The sequence below is a fragment of the Pleuronectes platessa genome, chromosome 7 (genome assembly GCF_947347685.1).
Source record: "Pleuronectes platessa chromosome 7, fPlePla1.1, whole genome shotgun sequence".
NCBI lineage: Eukaryota > Metazoa > Chordata > Actinopteri > Pleuronectiformes > Pleuronectidae > Pleuronectes > Pleuronectes platessa.
In genome coordinates, this window is record NC_070632.1 from 6950713 (window position 1) to 6961780 (window position 11068).

The window sequence follows — 11068 nt, forward strand, 5'->3', positions numbered from 1 at the left end:
GTGTGGTTTCCTCGTTCTTCCCCGCGCCAGGGATATTATGTGTTCGCCCGTCTGTGTGTTTGTTTGTTAGAAGGATTACGTTAAAACTTCTGTAAGGATTACCATGGAACTTACTGGAAGGGATGGGACTTAGTCCAAGAAACAAACCATTAACTTTCCACACTTATTTTGAGATTTTCACCAATTTCCAAGTGAATAATTTGTGGTTACTCATGAAAAGAAGGGTCACATTTAGAATTTGACGGAGCTTGATTTGAATTTACTTGACCATTGGGCCTAAGCGGAGTTACACCCTTTACTTTGTTGTTGAAGAAGTTGTATTTCTATATATGACAGCTCTTTATTTTCTATCTCAATCTCCAAATCAGGAGCAGATTTGATATTTTCTCTGAATATCTGTTACTCTGTGTACTAATAGTGTGTAATTGTAACACATTTCTGCTCCTGTTACCCAGTGTGAAGTGTTTTTGGTCTGTAAACAGCCATTAGCAGAATCTGACTGAGCTCATTTGTTCTTTTTTCATGAATTATTGTTTCTCCTGGTGCGTTTCCTGCTGTGCCTTAAAATTTGCAGAGCTAAATAAAGCACCAACCTACACTGCAGCCAAAGGGAGGGGGGGGGGGGCAACCTAAAGCACTGTTAGTAAGAAGTACAGCCCAACGACAGAGTTAATGATAAAGACGGAGCTTCCCTGTCATACACTCAACAACAAATCAAATGTAGTCTCGGTCCAAAAAAAACAAAATGGAGCCTCTGAAGACCGGGAGGAAAGTCTCATCCGCAGATTACAGTTTGAAACTCAGCTACAAGAGGTAACTCCTCCACTACAGCACAGAAACCACTGATCTGCAGTCAGTGGATGAAGTGAGACGACTGAGGTGAAGAACTGGACCTGTTAGACATCAGAGCAGCTTTGATATGCAACAGCACACACAGAATAATCAAAAGAAACTTGATAACGAGAACATCCAGACATGGCACCGTTTCACCTAAAGTCCCAGACAAAGGTCACTGTGTGGAGCGGAGCACGGTTTCCTTCCTGTGTTTGATTTGTGGGAAAGAGGGAAACAAAGTGAAAAACACAATACCTGAATAAATGGACTTCTATACCTCCACTGAGGAGGTTGTGTTTTCATCTGCGTTAGTTTGTGTTTACGTATCCAGCACTTTTTAAAAACTTTCTTTAATAACGCAAGATATTGATTTTGTATACGTTTTACATGTTGATAAATCAGGCAAATTTGTGGAACTTATATCTATGAGTGTGTGTAATTTGGTGCAACTTGATAGAATTGAAGGGGACTGTTGGCTCTCGGCTGAGGAATGTGTTCTAGTGAGAGTTGTCCTAGTTTTAAATGTGAAGGAAGAACTGTGATCCTTTACTTATATATTAAATGTGTCAATACAACAATGTTAAAAAATACTCCATCACAAGTGAAAGTCCTTCCTACAAAATTCAAAATCTTTCTCAGACATCAGCGTGTGGGTGTTATGAGCGAAATATACGTACATACTGTTAAGTAGTTTAGTCCGGGGGTTCAGAGGTTGTTTAATAAGATGACAAGATAAATCTGTGTGGTTGTGTTACTGTGTGTGGGAGTTAGTTAATGGGGCACGAGTGGAAACTGAGTTTTGAAATATAAACATATATTTGGGGATTTTATCTTAGTTTAGTTAAATCTATCAAATAAGATGCGTTCCACTCTTTGGACAGGTTCAACAAAACGACCTGAGGAGTTCAGAGGTTAAAAAAATGTCAAAACTGTGCTTCCTTATTTTTGGGAGGGAAAAAACTTTATTATTAAATACCTCACAACTGTATTTATAAGTCTAATTGTGTTGATATACTTTGTTTACATGCACTGCACTCGTGAGGAGCAGCAGCTAATCAGAGTGTTACCTGACCGGACAAGAAGGCTGCCGGTTTTGATTTAGCTAATCAAATTATGCATTTTATCTTTTGGATCATATCCCTGGTTCTAGTGTGGTTAACAAAAGGTGAAAAACATCAATTCGTTTCTTAAGGAAGAATCCAGATTAGTTTTATCTAGATAAATTGACTTAAGTACATCCATTTATATTCTGTAGATTACCTTATTATTTTCCTGGCCCCTCAGATTTCAGTATCACTCGTGAAAGTTTGGACTCGCTCACGATAATCACGGTGAGGCCAGTTTAATCAGTGGAGGAAAGTGTTTTACAGTGGAAGTGAAAAGGCCACAGACGCGGACTGAGCGATATTGTTCTGGACATAATTTTGATTTTCACAGGGGCAACTCACACACACCACTGCACTTCATCTCTGCCGCGAGTAGCTTTAATTAAAGCCGCGGCTTGCGAGTTGAAAGGCTATCACCCCACTCTGAGTCAAATGGGGGGGGGGGGGGGGGGAGTGCAGGTCTGTGATAAGAAGCTTTTAAACAGGTCCTGAGGTGACTCTGCCCCGCTCTCCCCCTTCATCAGGATTATTTCTCCAATATGAAAATCCAGGTAGCATGAGACAGATTAGCCGATGCTTAACATGCTAGCGTTGTGTTGACTGCGACGCAGATCAACGGACTTATGTGGGTTAAGCTGCGAAGGTGTATGCCGGGAACAGAGCGGAGCTACGTTTCAAATAAACCTAGCGTACAAACTATGTAATGGGCTGGAACACACGCAAGATCTCAATTTCAGGGATTACGAGGGATTTTCAAGAGTTTATGCGACGAAGGATCTGAGCGGGTATTGTTGTCCGGACAGGCGCTCGGGCCCGAGAGCGGGAAGTTAACGCTCGGCTCCAAGATGTCAGACGAATGCAAGAAACAGCAGGAAGTGTATCTGCTCTGCTTCAGTTTGTCAGAGATCCACGTGTCCACGTCATTTACACCCCGGGGCCTATATGCGGAACAGGGTTTGATTCCTCACTGAGCCCCACTAATGAAGCTCAAGTGGAAATCGCAGGAGGGAAACAACTGTTCAGACGATCGGTGGTGTTATCACAGCTCCCGCAACTTTGTGACACCATGATTTCCTTTAGAATCCTCTCCAGGAAATACAGAAGTGTGACAGAGTGAAGCATTTTTTGTTTTTAGCTCATCCTGTCAAAAAAAAGAAATAAAAAAAAGAACAAGAACTCTTAATAGGCCAATTTATAGAAAAACACTGAGATGTTGGGAAATTTGAACTCGAAGGTGAGAAAATGCTGCCTTCACTTGTTTTTGTGTAATATCAAATTAAACATCTTCACTTGTCAGACAAAACAAGGGATTTAAAGACAATATTCAGACGCTCATAATGTTTAATAGAACAAACGCAAACCAGATAACTGAGAAAATCATAGACAGAATCATTAATGATGAAATAATCACTACATTATGTCAAATTATTCCACATTTAAAGATAGGTGGACATCTTAATACAAGAAAAGCATAAACCTTTTTAATGTGAACGACATCTTGTCTTCACGACCTGTTGCTGTATTTGTGTTTTCTTTGTGTTGTTCCCTTTCCTGTCATTATTGATTATGTATTGAATTTTGTGGGAGGAAAACCTTTGGAGCACTTTGACTTATTTGGAGTGAGATGTCTCCTCCTCACTTTCTCGCAGGAGAATCCACAGTGAAGGTCAGACTGATGGTGGAAGCCAGATGATTGAGCTTCCTCACGTTTAGGCATTCAGCAGCTGAAGTCATCCTTTATCCTCTTATATGCCAGCAAACTGTTTTGGGTCCATAAAGAAAAGAAACAGCTGCTGCTACAGCACACACACACACACACACACACACACACACACACACACACACACACACACACACACACACACACACACACACACAGGGGTAAACACACGTTCAGGAGCAGCCCCTGTAGACACCTCTTATCATTTTACCTCTAAATTAAAGAGCGAGTTTAAAAGATGGTTGGTTACTGAAGAATCCATCATGGTTCTCACACGACTTTCCAAAGAAACGCTAAACTCTCACAGGTAAATCCCCCCCCCCTACCACCACCACTAAACCTGACATTCATAACACCACATAATGGTTTCATATGCGTGCATCTCAGAGGAGGGATTGATGATGTCTGCGTCCTGGAGACGCCGGCGCACACTTTACGCACGGTGCCAGTCTGTTACACTTGCACACCAGCGGCCAGATGAGGGAGACATACGGCTTCAGGACATGTCGAAGTATCCCGAGTAATTTTTTTTTTTTTATATTATAAGATTTCATTACCTCTTTCCTCGACTGGAAATACTACAGAGCGACGCGCACCGCACCGCGCCGCCGCGTTCATCCGGCGTCACACGCGTTTAAACGTGTATTATTGTTTGTTAGTGTGTTTTTGTTGTTGTTTTTTTTAAGAGAGAGTAAGCGCGAGTTCAAGGGGAAAAATCTGGGTCCGACCGCGAGCTGGGGCGTCTGTGATAAAGCGTGTGAACGCGTACGGTCCGTCAGTCAGCAGTCAGTCATCCAGGTCCACGTCTCCGCTGAACTCCAGCTGTCACCTCCGCGTCTCCTCCTCCGGTTCGCCAGGTAAGAGGGACACATACACTGCTCCTCGCACCTCCTCAACATTTACTCAAGTTATATCTGCGGTGAAGTGCGTGAGTTTTAAGTTTCTGACGGACGGCGCGTTCTCCGTCCTCACAGCACTCCACTGGGTTCTGGTTTTGGGGATGAGAAAAGGGCAAAGTAACGTCGAGGGCTGAAATGTGACCGTCAGAGATTCAGGTCAAGATATTTAACTGTAAAACGGGGGGAAATAGTCGAGTGTGTTTTCGGGTTTTTGAAAAGAGCAAGTGTGTGTTTCCTGTGTGTTTGTCTGCGTGTTGTGTGAGGAGACAGAGCATGTCCATGATGACAACCTGACATCTTATCAATCTATATTCTTTGATGATTTTAATATATACATGTGCTTCAGAGCCTCATAAATACCATAATTAAAAAGAAAAACATAAAAATATTCATGCACCAGGACAAGTGTCTGCACATCACAATGTACATTTGGTCTTATATTTATTAGATGGGATTAATTGATTGTATATTCACAGTTTGTCCAATAAGATGCATCTTTCACTGCTGGAACACAATTTCTCAGAGACCAATGCTTCAGCTGCTATAGCCTCTTTTCCTTTACCTCTTCTTCTTCTCCTTTATTTCAATTTTTGTTTGTGTTAATTGTCACCTGTACAGAGTGGCACAGCTACTCTGAAAGCCACCCTCACCCTGTGCCCCCCCCCCCCCCCCCCCCCCCCCACACCCCTCCCTCATCCTCCTGTTTCCAAATGCTCTCCTTTGAAGCGATGATGCCCCATCTGTCATATGTGAGCAAAGAGAGACCATGCTCTGCTCTTCTCAATTACTGAATTCTCCTCATGCCAGCTCCGGTGGGACAGGAGGAGGAGCAGGTGGGTGGCAGTCAGTGCGATCAATCAACATGAAATATTCAGCTTTGAATATACACATCATTTACTGCTGCTGCTGCTGCTGCTGCTGCTGCCCTCCTTGTTAGAGACACTCCACAACCCCAGTTTGTCTTTAAGCGTTTTTTTTTGCCCAGTGTGAACTGTGTGACACACGAATAAAAAACCCGGGCATGTTCAGGTGACACCATCTTTAGATAAAGAAGAAACACACACAACCACGGAGACTGGAGGGGTGTTTGAAATTATTGTTATCGTCATAATTGAGAGGAAATTAGAGAGAGGGCGGGCGAGGGGATGAGACTGTAGCCTGTTAAATGTAGCGCCACGGCCGTTTTCTCATTATGCTGCAGTAAATTCACACAGCTTACATGACAAAGCTCTGCTTGGCAACTTTCTCCCCTGGTAGGAGCACTTGTTTGAACACGAGGCACATGATTTGAATATCTGTAATCCACGCTGAAATCAACAGGCCAGATGAACTTTTTGGCACTCTCCTACCAACACATTGAGCAGGATTTTCTTTCCCCAAAAATGCCTAAGCTATTTAGACTTAGGGCTTAAAATCACTTGAAAGAAAGGAGGGGTGTGGGGGGGAGGCAAAGGCAAAAGTTATTTGATTTGTCTTTTTCCCATGCATGCACGCCACAGAGATCCTGGAATTTGTTTTGGGGGGGGGGGAGATGTTACCAGAGGAAAACCTTGCAATCATTCAAAACTCTTCAGGAAACTTTTAATCTCCAAAGTGTCTGCCTTGTGATCATAACGTCGCTGTGATGTTGCCTCATGAAATTTGCCCGAGTACCATGGCCCTAAGTATTTGAGCTATGAGGCAATACGGTGAAAAGCATAGCCCCCTCATATGAGAACACAACAGTGAATAATTAATAACCTTGCTCCCAATTCCAGGAAAACAATAGCATATTGTAGGAACACTGCACTAATTTAACTAGAGGAGAGAGAGAGAGAAAAAATAAAACAACTTAGATGAGAATGAGGAATGCATCGCCATTGTTTTAAAGCACGAGTTTCGCTTCTTGTTCTGTGGCCGGGCTCCACCATGTTGCATGTATGTGCACACGCCGTGGTGTTTGCATGCCGCATAATATCCCAGTGTAACGTTGTTTGCCTTTGAGATTAATCAGAAGCCATTAAATACCCCTCTCTCACCTGCTGGCAGTATGGGAGGTGGAAGTGCACATGCAGGAAGCTATTTTCCACAGGCCTCCTCTCTTGGCTGTCAGCTCCCATTAAGGGGGAAGGTGTCATATCTGTAACACAGCTGAGTGCAGATGGCAGAGTGGAGGGGATGGCTCACCGATTTAAACAATGATTAATGAACAGAGATGGAAAACAAATTACATTGGACTATTGGAAGCAGGGAATTGTTTTTATGAAAATGTTAATTGTGTCTGCCAGGCTGATACCAGGAGTGGGGGAAGGGTGGAGTGAGGGCAAGGCGAGCGAGGGTCTACTGATAGGACATCTACTGCTCCCCCGGCTCAGATTATTGGCGTGTCTCGGCACGCTGTTTTTAATACCTCACCTTGCCTTTTGGACCTCTAATGTGCCATAACTTTCAAGGTTTGGATTTTTACGATGAACCCCGTGAAGAATTGTCGCCCACCACCGCACCAATTAGCGTTATCTCTAATAATAAGTGGTTGTAAGTGACGAGAGAAGGCGGCCCTGTTCTAGTTGTAATTATTGCAGGCGGGTGCAGCTGCACTACTTAGGGGAGATGATGATAATTATTTTTCTTTTTTTTTTCATTTTTTTTTTTTTCTCTTTTTTTCATTGCGGGTTGATTATTTAAGAGCATCATACACTCATCAGAGTAATCAGGAGAGAGTGATTAGTGGGAATCCACGAGGCTAACAGCTGCCACATTAAACACTTGCCTCTGTTGCCAACACACGGAGGCTGAGCCCCTTTCACACAGGACAGAGACGAGCGGGCACTTCACCTTCAACTCCGCGGCCACATGTGTTTGTTGGAAAGTCGAGGCTGAGGGCACGCGGCGGATCGGAGTGAACGTGCATGAAGAAGGCGTGTTGTCGTGCACCAAGGTCAATTCTCTCAATGCTCCGATTCAACCGGTGCACAGGAGCGCGCCGGGGGGGAGTGAAAGTTTGATATGGCATTTTTTTTTTGTGGGGGAAGAGTGGGAAATAGATAGTTACTGTGCAGTGACCTTGCCCTTCTCCTGAACCACTTCTCGTTGTAGCAGTATAAATAAAAATCAGAATGCTCGGCCCTCAATCTAATACTAGAACCCAAGTCTCAATTAGAGATGTGTGCCACGGCCGTGTCCGGCGTTCCTGTGGCGATTGCCTGCCACTGTGTAAGGCCCCCGCTAAACTCAGGGCTAATTCTCTTAGCCCAGATGTTGCTCGAGCACAGTCCTGGGATCCCACAGGGTTGATGAGCTCAATCAGTGAAATGATGAAAAGATGATTTTGTCCCTGTAATTACAGTGTGTAAACTACTTAGCTAGGATTGCAAAGGAAGTCATTTTCTAATTACGCCAGTACCCCGTTGTCTAATGGTGGATGTTTTGTTGTTTTAGAGAGCGCGGGAGAGAGGGAGAGAGGGAGAGAGGGAGAGAGACACCGGAAGAGGGAGAGGGAGAGAATTCGAGAGGAGTAATATTCGCGTGTGTGTGTGTGCGTGTGTGTGAGAGGAACTTCACGAAGGGCCTGCATGGACTCTGCTGCTGCGGCTGAAAAAAGACCATCACAAGAGCAAGATGGCTGCCAAATGAGAGTTCATTGAATTATCAGCCCAGCTAATGTGCCTTGGATTATTCCTCTTTGTTTGTCAGTTTCTTTTTTTTTGCTTCCAGTAGATGCCATCGCTTAATGAGATACTGTAAGTGGCATTACCCGCCTCCTGCTGTGATTTTGTGATGACTCGTTTAATGACTTTTGTCTCGGTGCCTCCAAGTGCTTCGGTCGACACATCCAGTTTCTCCTCTGTTTTTTTTTTTAGCCAACTGCTCTCTCGCAAACATTTACTGTTGAAAAATGCGACACACAAACAAAACCAAGATTCTCTTCACGTGACGAGACGGCGTCGGGGCAATCTGTTTCTCCTCGCGCCGGAGAAAGTTGTATCCTTTCCCCGAGAAAGCAAACAACAACAACAACAACAACAAAAAAACATGTCAGTATGTTGCGCGCTGAAAGAAGCTCCATTCTTCTGAGATCTGTGTGAGTCGTGTTGGAGCTGGCTGCCGTCCTGCAGGGCCCAACCATCTGATGCAGCCCACACCATGTGGATAGGCTTCTCTGGAGCAAGGCTTCCCCGACGCGCCCCACACTGTTAACAAACTCCGGCGCACGCCAAAAGCTTTGTTTGTGTCCAGAAAGAACAGGTGGTCTGTGCAAACAAGATCAACTGTTCACACATTAGTGATTTAAAATACATTCTATATGCACGTGCATGTGTGTGTGTGTGTGTGTGTGTGTGTGTGTGTGTCTGGGCACGTGCGGCACGTTTCCTCTCTTTGTGTGCGAGCGGCTTTGAAAGCGTCGGAGGAAGCGTGTGAATGCAAAGTTTACATGTGACACGCTCTGTAATGAGGTCACGATACTACACATTTCCTTCAGCTCAGTTATGTTTAGCTAAATCGGCCATTTTCACATCTTTTTCTTCCTGCACACACGTGATCAATGAACAGGTTGTGACGTGACTTGGGAGTTTTGAAATGAAATTCTCGTCCAGGTTTAAAAACGCCACATTTCGTTTTTCCCCAGTCTGACTCGCGGCTGCTTCACCTGGGGAGAATCAACCCCCCCCCCTTGTTGCATTTAAGACCACTAATCTGCATCAGTGAACGAGACACAAACGGATGGAATCGAACGCCTCCTCCCGACGAACCCGGGGGGAATTAGCTGACTCTCAAATAACCGCACACATCACCATCGCACCACATGCACGCCAGATTTATTTTTTAACAGGGCACAGGCCAGATTTTTTGATAGTCGTGAAAGGAGTGGCATAGATTTACTGCATCCAAAACAAATGTGTATGTATTCCTTTATGAGTTCTTTAGCTATTACTCACAAGGAGCTAGTTTGTCAGTGCTGTGTGTGCTCTTTCTGTGCTCTGTGCTCCTGCAGTAATGAATGGCGCCGGTTAGACTATTCTATCTCAGTCAGGCTTTTTGGGGGGGGGGGCCTACAGAGAAGCTCCTATAGGGTTTCATTAATCTGCCTGTCAGAAAGTATATGGGTGCTATCTTTTTGCACGGGTCATGGTGGGCAGCTGTGTTACCACTGCCCTCTTCCTTGTGCAGCCTCTTCATCCCCTGACAGGCCAGTCCACAGGAAGGCTGGCTGGCCGATTTGGTCGGTGGGCGGGTGGGTTGGAGTGAGACACGGGGGGGGGGGCACACTGCGCGGCATGGGGGCTTTTTACTGTCTGCACATAGGCCCTGCTCTGTGAGGATGAATAAAACAATTGTTATCTGCAGGCAGGGAAGTCAGGGAATTCCAGGAATCCTGAGAGTCATGATCTCTTGTTATGTGTGATGTGGAAGTAGGCAGCAGGCATGTTACCAAGAATCTAGGACATGGACGATAATGTACGAGGCTGTGCAGGAGAATGCAGCGGAATCATCACACATCATATAACTGTGTGAATGAATGAAGCTTTTTATTTTCCGGTCGTGCATTTGTAAATACGTGGAGCCCGAGAAATTAATCTCAGATAAATCCCGAGTGCTGTGTGAACATTTCCCAACGAACATCCCGAAGTAAAGAGAAGAAGCAGAGAAATGGAGCAATCAGAATTAAAAACTGGTTCGATTTCCCATCTTCACTTCATTCTGAGGCTTTGGAGACAAAAGCTAATGAACTTTAACACAAAAAAACGCACACGCTTTTCAGCTCTTCACGGTAAATTGACACTTGAATCATCATGAGTATGAATATGTCAAGTTTACCGTGAGATATCCACCACAGTACTTTACTGTACTCTGCTCGGGATGATCTCAAACTCACACCAAACTGTGACTGTGCTGGTTGGAGGCTGATGGAGCCGGTTGGTGCTGCATTCTCAGTAGTTTCCAGCTCAACCATCCACATAAATTATGAATGCTGTTTAACTGCTGTTATGCGGTTCCGATCTATAAATTTTATTCATATGTTTCATTCCTGTGTCACCTAACTATGGATTTACAATATTGTCCATCCATCCTGGCTGACAGTGTGCCGCAACTACAAAGTAAAAAGATTATGTGCATTCAGCCAGACTTGCAGATTCGATTCTGAAATAACCAGAATCCTCCAAACCAGACTGCAGCGAAACGATAAATCCAACAATAGTTTGATATTGTCGGATCTAAAAATCACGCAGAATGCACAGGCTCCCTGGGCTGGTTTAAATGTGTACGTGTCACATTTTTTCTTTTATTGCCTGCGCGAAATCACACCTGCTCCTTGTTCGTGTACGCGCGGCCACACCTAAGAGGCGCCACTGTGACACGATGCTTAATAACAATCAAGCACTTTCTCAATCGGCACCCAAAGAGCCTAATTCACTCTGACAGAGAAACACCTGATGGCCCCGTGTGCCGCTCCCCATCTCCTAGCCTTCTCATAGCCCACACAAACACACACACGCACACACACACACGCACACACACACGCACACGCA